The 10,283-nt window shown below is 54.4% G+C and overlaps 1 pseudogene; it reads left to right on the top strand.

Annotated features, from left to right (window-relative positions):
• Positions 1-1,272: 1,272 nt before the first annotated feature.
• On the top strand, positions 1,273-9,774 carry LOC137148573 (HLA class II histocompatibility antigen, DP beta 1 chain-like; annotated as a pseudogene).
• Positions 9,775-10,283: the final 509 nt, after the last annotated feature.

The following is a 10,283-nucleotide window of genomic DNA, read 5'->3' as shown; positions in this document are numbered from 1 at the left end:
ACACAAATCAGAAATAAAAAATGGTAACATCCATAAACCAGTCGGAGAACACTTCAGTCTCCCAGGACACTCTGTAGCTGACTTGGAAGTTGCCACACGTCTACAACAAAACTTCAGAAACAGACTTCAGCGAGAAACTGCAGAGCTGGAACTGATCTGCAAACCTGACACAATCAAACTGGGTCTGAATTGGGACTTGGAATGGTTCTCTCATTACAAGAAGTAATTGTCACTGTTCACACATTCTCGCCTTCTAATCAACGGTTGTGAATAGGCCTCATCTACCCTACCTGAATGGACTTTGCTAACACCTACCCTCCCCATTGTTGTTCCTTACCCTTGGATGTATATCTATACCTCCTATCTGTAGTTTCCATTCCATGCATCTGACGAAGTGGGTTGCAGCCCATGAAAGCTTATGCCTGCAGAAATTACATTTGTTAGTCTTTAAAGTACTACAGGCCGATCCTTGTTTTTGCTGTATACAGACTAACACGGCTACCCCTCTGCAAAAAACCAGCAGAAAGAAGCCAGCAGATGGCAGGCGCTGGCCGATAATAGGAGCGGTGGGCGCCTGCAGACGGCGGGAACCGGCAGCGGGGACCTGGGGGTGGCAGGAGACAGCAGTGCCAGGCACTGGTCAAGCCTGCGTCCGACAGGAGCCCACAGAAGGGGTCAGGCTGAGCCCCCAATGGAGAGGTGGACACTGAAACGAGGACAGGGGAAACAAAGAAGGGAGAGGTGAAGAGCACGGCCCAGCGTGACTCATTGAGTTCCTGGATTCTGTGCTGTGTTCCTTCCTTCCTGGTATTAAGAGGTTTACTTTCTACACTCAGACTCTGCACTTGCTGGAGGGGAAGTGTGGGATTTCCCAGGGGCCTGAGCGGGGGCTCGAGGCAGTTTGGGGTGGGATAGAACCGGGCCCTTGCTGCTGCCAGCTCTGCCTGGCAGAAGGGTGACACGGGATAAACGAGAGCCCGCACGGACTGAGTACGGGAGAGACGGCTGGAAGGCAGCAGGAGTTACTGAATCTTTTGTTGCATTGCTGGGGAGCGAGGCTCTTTGCGACACAGCGAGCTGGGCAGGGAAAGGACGGCTGATTTGTCTGCCTTGGATTGTGCTCCGCTTGTCGATTTGTGTTTCCCCTCTCGTGTTTCCTGTCAGAGCAGCAGACAGCTCAGTGCAGGTGGCGGGGCCGTGCCCCCTCCAGCTCTGTGTGGCCTGGCCCCAGACCCTGCCCCATAGAGCGGCCGTCCTGTCCCCTCCAGGGCGATGGCTCCTTGGATCAAACCTGTCTCGGTCTCCTTCTGGCTCCTGCCTCTCTGCTCCCTCGCCATGGCTGGTAAGTGACGCCTGGTCTCCCGGATGCCTGGGTCCCATTCCCCACCCCAGCACCTTCCCCCAGGGCTGGGCGCTGTGGGGACCCCTCGGGTTGCTGTCCTGGATGCCTGGGTCCCATTCCTCATTCCATCTCCCTCCTTCCTGCAGGAGTTCACCGTCTCTCCTATCACCAGCTCGTCTCCCCGCAGGTGGATCCCGGCCTGCCCAAGCATTTGAATGTGGTGAGCATGAACGACCTGGTGCTCTCAGCCTACAACAGCAGCACCAGGAAGATGACTCCCCGCAATGGCTACACCCCAGCCGACCAGGACAGCCACCAGTTCTGGAAAGCGCGCAGCACCTGCTCCTTGGCCTGTGTCTCCTGGGTGGAGACCGAGTACCAGGGGCTGGTGCGGCAGATGAACGCCAGCTCCCCAAAGGCGGGTGAGTCCCTGTCCCCCAGCTCCGGGGATGGACGGGGCGGGCAGCATAAAGCAGGGGGAGGAAGCTGGGGCTGGGCAGGGGACACCGAGGGCAGTGATTTCCCTCAAACCTAGACATTAGAGTGGGGGATGGTGGCTGATGCAGCCCCTCTGCCCCCAGAGCCGTACTACCTGCAGATCCTGAAGAGCTGTGAGCTGGACGATGGCACCAACACCATCCAGGCCACCACCCACTATTCCCTCAACGGGGAGGACTTGCTGCAGCACCGGGCCGACCAGAATCGCTGGTTCTCCATGCACCCAGCCGCCTGGCGCATGGCCGAGCGCTGGAACCGCCAAGGGGAGGCTTTCTCTCCAATTTCTGCTTTGGCTTCCCCTGCAGGGGGCCAGAAGGGGCCGTATCGCCCAGCGCAGACACAGCCAGGGGCCCTCGGCTCTACTTCAGACACGTCTTAGTCAGCAAGAGGCACCGCGTCCATGGCAGCTTTTTGCTCAGATGCTGCCGAATGACCAGACACAGAGCCAGCTGTTCTATGACTAGCAACCTGGACTGGAGCCACATGGACCATCTCTGGCAAAGGGAAGGTGCTGAGGGGTGGCAGATAAGTTCCAAATCTCTGATGTCGCAGAGTGGGATGTACCTCTCCATCCTGTGCTCCTTCCCACCCTCCAAGCACCCTATGCCCTGTAGCTCCCAGCCCCCACAAAGCCTCCTCCACTTTCCATTCTCTGTCCCCATGCAGGCGGCACATCAATCATTCTCCTCTGGGGAATTTCTGGTGCTTTTTGAGGCATGAGCCATCCACACAAGTGTCACCTGCATAAAGTTTTTTATCGGAGCCACGTCATTGCCTTGATTTTCTTGGATGCTACCCATGGCTTCTTCTGTGCAGCTCTTGAATCTGCGGAAGGGGGTGGAGCCCGTCCATTGTTTTTGCTTTTCCTCTTTCATGGTAGGAAATTAACTTTGTCTTGTACATTTAAAAAATATTTGCAACGTTGTATGCACATAAAATGGTGAAAAACCTTTTATAAATATGTGTTGCTTGTACATTTAAAATATATACGCTACATCGGATGTATATTGACTGGTTATGTACATTGTATATATTGTGTGTATATAAAATGGTTAAAGAGTCTTTATTAACACATGTTGCTTTGTTGCTTCTCATAGTCTGATACTTTCGATGCTCACTCTGGCCTTGCTCATGTAACGGAGCAAGTAATTCTGCTGCTGGCTTCTGTTGAAATGGCTGGGCATGTTCCCACAGCGTCTTGCTGTCCGTTTATTATCAGACCGACACACTGGTCCCAAACATCTCGGGTCCCCTGCTGATTCCACCAAACTGCCTTCGGTTTCTTTGCTGCTCCAACTAGGCAGGCACCTGAATTTGAAAAGTTTCCTCTTTCGTCCATAAAGTCTTTTTGCTAATTTCTAACCATTTTGGACCAAACCCTAGTGACAGCAGAGGGGTGAAATTTTACACTTGGCAGAATAATAAACTAAATATCATTACACAGTTGTATACAAAAGGGAAATGCTCTTGATTGGAAAACAATGCAGCAAGAGGCTCAGGGTTACATCTATTGAAAATACTGTTTAATAATAGCTAGTTTCTTAATATGCCAAGCCTTAAATTTCCCCCGTCCTGCAGTCACTGGGTTCCCCGTGTTACCTGCCAGCTCTGTGTTTCTGGGGAGCCCTGGTGCAGTATCCAGCCTGTCTGACTCATGAAGAACTCCCCCACCTCTGCCTGAACCAGAACTGATCAGAAGAAAGATTTACAAAAGCATGAAAAGGCAGTGGGAGATGCACCTAAGCCCTTCAGACAAGGGTGACAGGATTAAGGCAACTCCCCTACTCTCATTTGCATGGAAGATGGGAGAGGGAGGCACCTCCATTAGCATTCAGAGGGGAGAGCAGAGGTTCCAAGGCAGGGACTGCACTGAACTCAGGGACTAGAGAAGCAGTGATGCACGGGATGATGGGGGAATCTCTGCTCTTCATGTTAATGAACCCACACCTGCACACCCTCAGCTCGGCAGTTATCAGACCAATACTAGTAATGAATCCTTTATGGGTATCCAAAACACTGAATCTGCCTGATTGCACTGAGAGCTCCCTTGGAGTAACATCGCCCATAGCCAGGAATGACCAGTTCCTATTGTCCAGCCTAAACAGAACAACTCTGGGATATGCCCTTGAGTCATCGTTTACCCATAAACAAACCTAATGTTCTCCCTTGAACCATTGTTCCTTCCCTACAAAAACCCCTACCCAAGTTCAAACCTCAGTTCTGATGCCTGGATCCAAAAGCTGCGTCAGTTCCACCGGGTACTTCACCTTTCCCGGACTGATCGTGTCGGGGGCTCTGCCTGTCTCCAGTGCTCCGGACCGTAAGCTGGACAGCCTGTCTCCTGGAGCCTTCGCCCGGTTCAAGCTGCACTGAGTGATGAGACCCCAGCTCTCTCTGTCTCTCTCTCTCATTCCAGGTACAACTTTCTAACCCTGGCTTTTGTAATCAAACTTGGGCTAGATTTCCCCACTACCCCGCTTGAAACCCGTGTAACACTGTAACTGTCTGACTCTTTTTTTCTCCCTGTATTGCTGTTACATCTAGTATCAGCAGTTTCATAACCTGGCCATAAAACAACTTTTATAATCAAGCCGGTTGCCAGACTCTCTCCGAACTTCATGTACTCTTTCCTGTTCTTGGCTTCCCTACTTCCGGGATCAGACATATGTTCATAAAATCACCATTACAGAAACCAAAACTTATTTCAGTTTAAGCATTTGGGGTGGGGTGGGGGAAGTACTTGGTTCTGTTTTAAGGGTGGCAAATTCCTTATCCTCAAATTGGGATTTATAAATCTTAATTTGATCAAACATTACAAACACAGGCTTTGAACTTAAAACTCACTTCCTTTGTCGCTAAAGCGAAAGTGAAAACCATTGCTGCGAGATGTCGTCAGATGTTTGAGAACAAGCTAGCTCTTATCCGTGCCTTGGCTGTACGCCCAGAATTGACAAAGATACAAAACATCCCCCTTCCCCCCTGTTCACCATTTACACAGTTAAAGCTGGACATTAATACAAGCCTGACAAGTGTCTGCATTAGTGGTTAAGGTTGCTCACCTGCAGAAAAGCTTTAGCCCTGCTGCATTGTTACTGAAGTGTTTTGCCGCTTTTAAAAAGAAGCAACAAAATGATGTTCTTTCTGAGCCACTTTTGTTTTCATGAACCAGTTGCAGCACCCAAAAAGAGTAAAAAATCACAGGGGTTTTTCATCTATGACAGATCCTGCCCATCTCTTTTACCGCTAACATTGATGAAGAGAATTGGCCACTGTGTCCACTTGGCTCAGCGTGGGATCTAACCTGCGACCCTCGCACCGCGCTGCCCTACATGCAGAGAACAACAACCAAAATCATCGCACACGCTCACAAAGAGTCGGGTGTTGCAACAGCCCTTGGTGCTGTTGAGTTGAAATTAAATTGACAGTCAGTGCAGTCGCAGGTCTGAAATCAAGGGGTATTCTACTAACGAGAGGGGGAAACGTCAGATTTAGCGACGTAACCTGCAATGATGTAAAACAATCTCATAGTGTCGCTCTCGTGGTTATTCAGTGACTGAGCTGGATCAGAGAGATCTTAACGTGTAAGACATGGCAAAGCCAGCAAGACATGATGCCGCCTCCCTCCCCCAACTAGAGCAATACAGATTTTCACAAACAGCTGGTCCAAGGCTTGCCAACCACCTGTCCTCATTTACCACCCCCAGCCCCAGCACCTCTCCCTATCCCTGTGCCCCCCACCAGCACCCTCCACCTCCAACTAATAGGGTGACAGATAGCAAGTGTGAAAAATTGGGACAGGATGGGGGGCGATAGGCGCCTACATAAGAAAAAGCCCCAAGTATCAGGAGGGTCCCTAATAAACTGGGACATCTGGTCACCCTGCACTGTCAGCACGGAGCCAGGGCATTAGGCCTGCGGCTTGAGGGCTAACAGCTGGCCCGCGCTCTGCCTTTACGAGTCACATGGAGAGCTGCTGAATTAGCAGGGGTCCAACCCTGCAGCGCAAAAACCAGGGACTGTTTCCTTAGCACCCCCGCCCCGCAACGGTGAGCAGGGCCAGGCGCGGACAGTGGCCTCGGCTGCGAGGGCCAGGTTCCCCACCCGCCTCGCTCCTCCCCAGCTGCAGAGGCATCAGCCCCCGACTAGCAGCTCCTCCCCTCTGCTGGGGCTGTGGGCAGAGACTCAGTGATCAGGGAGGCTGCACCCCGGGAGAGCTGACCACCCCTAGCCAGACAGAACCTCTTCCCCACCCCAGCTCTCCCCAGCCCTGCAGCTCCAGGGCACGTGGCCCCCGTTGACTCGTCCTGCCGGACAGAGCCTGCGCAGGGACAGCAGACAGAGCTGGGCTGGAGTCGCTCACGGGTGCATCTTTCTATTCTCCTCCCGATCCTGGCGCTTGAGCGATACCCCGGCTCGTTTCCCTCTGCAGCACCGAAGGGCCGGGTAGTGGAGCGATGCACCCGTGAGAACTGGCCCCTGCTGTTGGAATACAGGATAAATGGTGCCCTGAACTGCCTGAACGCGGGACAGGCAATTTTCTATTTCAATAAGGGCCGTCCCTGGTAACACAGGGTAACTGGCAGGCCCAGCCGGTGCAGATAACACCAGAGCTTCCAGGCCTGAAATCCTGAGCAGCTGGACTGGCTCCAGCAGCATTACTAAGGCAGCGACAATCCAGCATCCTGGACTGAACGACACCGCCCACTCAGTCCCGTGTCTCTGGAAAGTCCCGGCCGACTGTAACAACGACTGGGGTTCGGAGCGGCTCAGGATTGCTCTGCTGTGCTCAGAGAAAAACCTCCCCATACAGGAAACTTACATTATAACAGAGAGAGCTTGGAGCCAGCAGCAGGAGGGTTTGATCTTTGTTGCGCTGCTGGGGAACGAGGCTCGCTGCAATGCAGTGAACCGGGCAGGCAAAGGACGGCTGGTTTGTCTGTACTGAAGTTTGTTTCGCTTTTGGGTCTGGGTTTCCCCTCTCGTGTTTCCTGTCAGAGCAGCAGACAGCTCAGTGCAGGGAAGGGCGGCCCTGCTCCCTCCAGCTCTCTGGGGCCTGGTCCCAGACCCTGCCCCATAGAACGGCCGTCCCGTCCCCTCCATGGCGATGGCTCCTTGGGCCAAACCTGTCTCTGGCTCCTTCTGGCTCCTGTCTCTCTGCTCCCTCGCCATGTCTGGTAAGTGACGCCTGGTCTCCCGGATGCCTGGGTCCCATTCCCCATCCCAGCATCTTCCCCGAGAGCTGGGGCTGCAAGGCCCTCTCGGGTTGCTGTCCCGGATGCCTGGGTCCCATTCACATCCCAACTCTCTCCTTCCTGCAGGGGTTCACCATCTCTCCTATCACCAGCTCATCTCCCCCTGGGCAGACCCCAACCTGCCCAAGCATTTCAGCATACACCGGATGAACGACCTGGTGTTCTCAGCCTTTGACAGCGGCACCGGCAGGCTGGATCCCCGCAACGGCTACATCCCAGCCGACCAAGACAGCCACCAGTTCTGGAGAGCGCGCAGCACTCGGTGCCTGGCCTGGGACTCCTGGGTGGAGGCCGAGTACCAGGGCCTGGTGCGGGAGATGAACACCAGCTCCCCAAAACCGGGTGAGTCCCTGTCCCGCAGCTGAGGGGATGGACGGGGCGGGCAGCATAAAGGAGGTGGGAGGAAGCTGGGGCTGGGCAGGGGACACCCGAGGGCAGTGATTTCCCTGATACCTAAAGCTCAGAGTGGGGGATGGGGGATAGGGAGTGGGGGATGGTGGCTCACGCAGCCCCTCTGCCCCCAGAGCCGTACTACCTGCAGATCCTGCAGAGCTGTGAGCTGGACGATGGCACCAACACCATCCAAGCCACCACCCGATATTCCCTCAACGGGGAGGACGTGCTGTTGTACCGGGCCGACCAGAACCGCTGGTTCTCCATGCACCCGTCCGCCCTGCACGTGGCCGAGCGCTGGAACCGCCAAGGGGAGGCTTCCGCTGCGATGAAAGTCATCACGCCCCAGCAATGCAGGTTCTGGATCGAGAAGACCACCCCATTCACTGCTCAGAAAACAGGTGACAGCTCGGCCGGTGCCCCTCACTCCCGACCTGCAGCCCCTGCTGTGCCAGGCCCTGTGACTCACGACCCTTTCTCGCCCTCCCCACAGCCCGGCCCGCAGCGCGCGTATCTCTCGTCCCAGGGACCCAGGACCGGCCGCCCCGCCTCGTCTGCCATGTGACGGGCTTCTACCCCCGCGACATCGAGGTGACCTGGGAGCGGAAGGGCCGGGGGGCCCAGTGGGAGCAGGTGACCAGCGGGATCCAGCCCAACGTGGACCCCACCTTCCAGGTCCGGGTGTCCATCGAGCTGGGGCAGGAGGGGGTCGGCCCCACGGAGCACGTGTGTGTGGTGAGACACGTCAGCCTGGGGGACGCCCCCTGAGAGTGACCTGGGGTGAGTACTGGGGGGGCAGGGCGGGGGGAGCAATGGAGGCATCCCCTCCTGAGTGGGGGAGATGGACACAAGGGGTGGGGGGAGGAGGGAGGAAAGAAATTCAGAGGTGGAGTTTGGGGGGCACCAGGGGCTGGGTAGACAGAGAGGCACTGGGTAGAGGGGGAGGTGGAGAGAGGATTTGGGGGCTCAGGGAAGGGGAGACAGAAAAGGGGGTGTCCAGCTGCAGGGAAGACAGACGGGTGGCAGGGGGGCAGCCTGACCAGGGGAAGGAAGGATGCTAGGCCAGGCCTATCGGGGCAGAGGGCAGGACCCATCTGAGGGGCGGGGCACAGGGGCTTTGGGGGGCCCATGGCTCAGTCTGTCTCGGGGCATTTCCAGATTCCAAGGCCACAGGTTGGACGGGTCTCCTGGCGATCGCTGCTGGTCTCCTCGCTGTGCTGGGAGCCGGGGCTCTGGGCTGTTACCTGAGAAGGAGGAAAAGTGAGTGATGCCCCCACAGAGCCCCCTAGTAACCGCCCTGGTTCCCCACCCCTGCCCCCCGCACAGCGCCACTTAGTGTCCCCCATTGAGCCTGCCCACCATCACATGAGATCCCAGGGGCTCCGTGCTGAACCTCGGCTGGATATAGGAGTCGTGACTGGAGTCCCCGTTGTTGCCTCCACACACCCAGGCTGCGGGGGGGGGCATGAGTGAGCCCTGGGCAGCTGGTCTCCAGTTGAGTCAATTCCTGCTTCGGCTTCCCCTGCAGGGGGCCAGAAAGGGCCTTATCTCCCGGCGCAGACACAGCCAGGGACCCTCGACTCTGCTTCAGACACGACTGAGCCAGCAGGAGGCGCCGCGTCCATGGCAGCTTTGTCCCCGGATGCTGCTGAGTGACCAGACGTGGAGCCGGCTGTGCCAGGACTAGCGACCTGGACTGGAGCCACATGGACCATCTCTGGCAATGGGAAGGTGCTGTGAGGTGGCAGATAAGATCAAAATCCCTGAGGTCGCAGGGTGGGATGTACCTCTCCATCCTGTGCTCCTTCCCACCCTCTGATCGCCCTATGCCCCATAGCTCCCAGCCCCCCGAAACCTCTCCCAGTTTCCATTCTCTGTCCCCATGCAGGTGGTACCTCAATCATTCTCCTCTGGGGAATATGTGGAGCTTTTTGAGCCATGAGCCATCTGTACAAGTTTCACCTTCACATAGTTTTTTATCAGACCACGTCATTGCCTTGGTTTTCTGAGGTGCTAGACATGGATTCTTCTGTGCAGCTCTTAAGTCTGCAGAAGTGGGTGGAGCCTGTCTCATTGTTTTTGCTTTTTCTCCTTTCATGGTTGGAAATTAACTTTGTCTTCTACATTTGTAAAACATTTGCAACATTGTATGCACATAAAATGGTGAAAAACTCTTTATTAACACGTGTTGCTCTGTTGCTTTTCATAATATGATGCTTTTGATGCTCATTCTGGCTGAACGTCTGACTCATGTAATGGATCGAGTAATTCTGCTGCTGGCTTCTGTTGAAACGTCTGGTCATGTTCCCACAGCGTCTCTCTCTCCATTTGCTTTCAGACCAACACACTGGTCCCAAACCTCTTGGCTCCCCTGCTGAGTCCACCAAACTGCCTTCGGTTTCTTTGCTGCTCCAGCTAGGCAGGCACCTGAATTTGAAAAGTTTCCTGTTTCATCCATAAAGTTTGCTAATTTCTAACCGTTTTGGACCAAACCCTAGTGACAGCAGAGAGGTGAAATTTTACACTTGCCAGAATAATAAACTAAATATAATTAAACAATCGTATGCAAAAGGAAAATGCTCTAGATAATAAATAATAATGCAACAAGCAAAATAATGCACCAAGTGGCTCAGGGTTACATCTATTAAAAATTCTGTTTAATAATATTTAATTTCTTAATATGCCAAGTGTTAAATTTCCCCAGTCCTGCAGTCACTGGGTTCCCCGTGTTACATGTCAGCTCTGTGTTCCTGGGGAGCCCTAGTGCAGTATCCAGCCTGTGTCTGACTCATGAAGAA

This window comes from Emydura macquarii, unplaced genomic scaffold (assembly GCF_026122565.2).
Source record: "Emydura macquarii macquarii isolate MOO-44397 ecotype Brisbane River unplaced genomic scaffold, CSIRO-AGI_Emac_v2 contig_653, whole genome shotgun sequence".
Classification (NCBI taxonomy): domain Eukaryota; kingdom Metazoa; phylum Chordata; order Testudines; family Chelidae; genus Emydura; species Emydura macquarii.
This window is presented reverse-complemented; position numbering and strand designations above follow the sequence as displayed.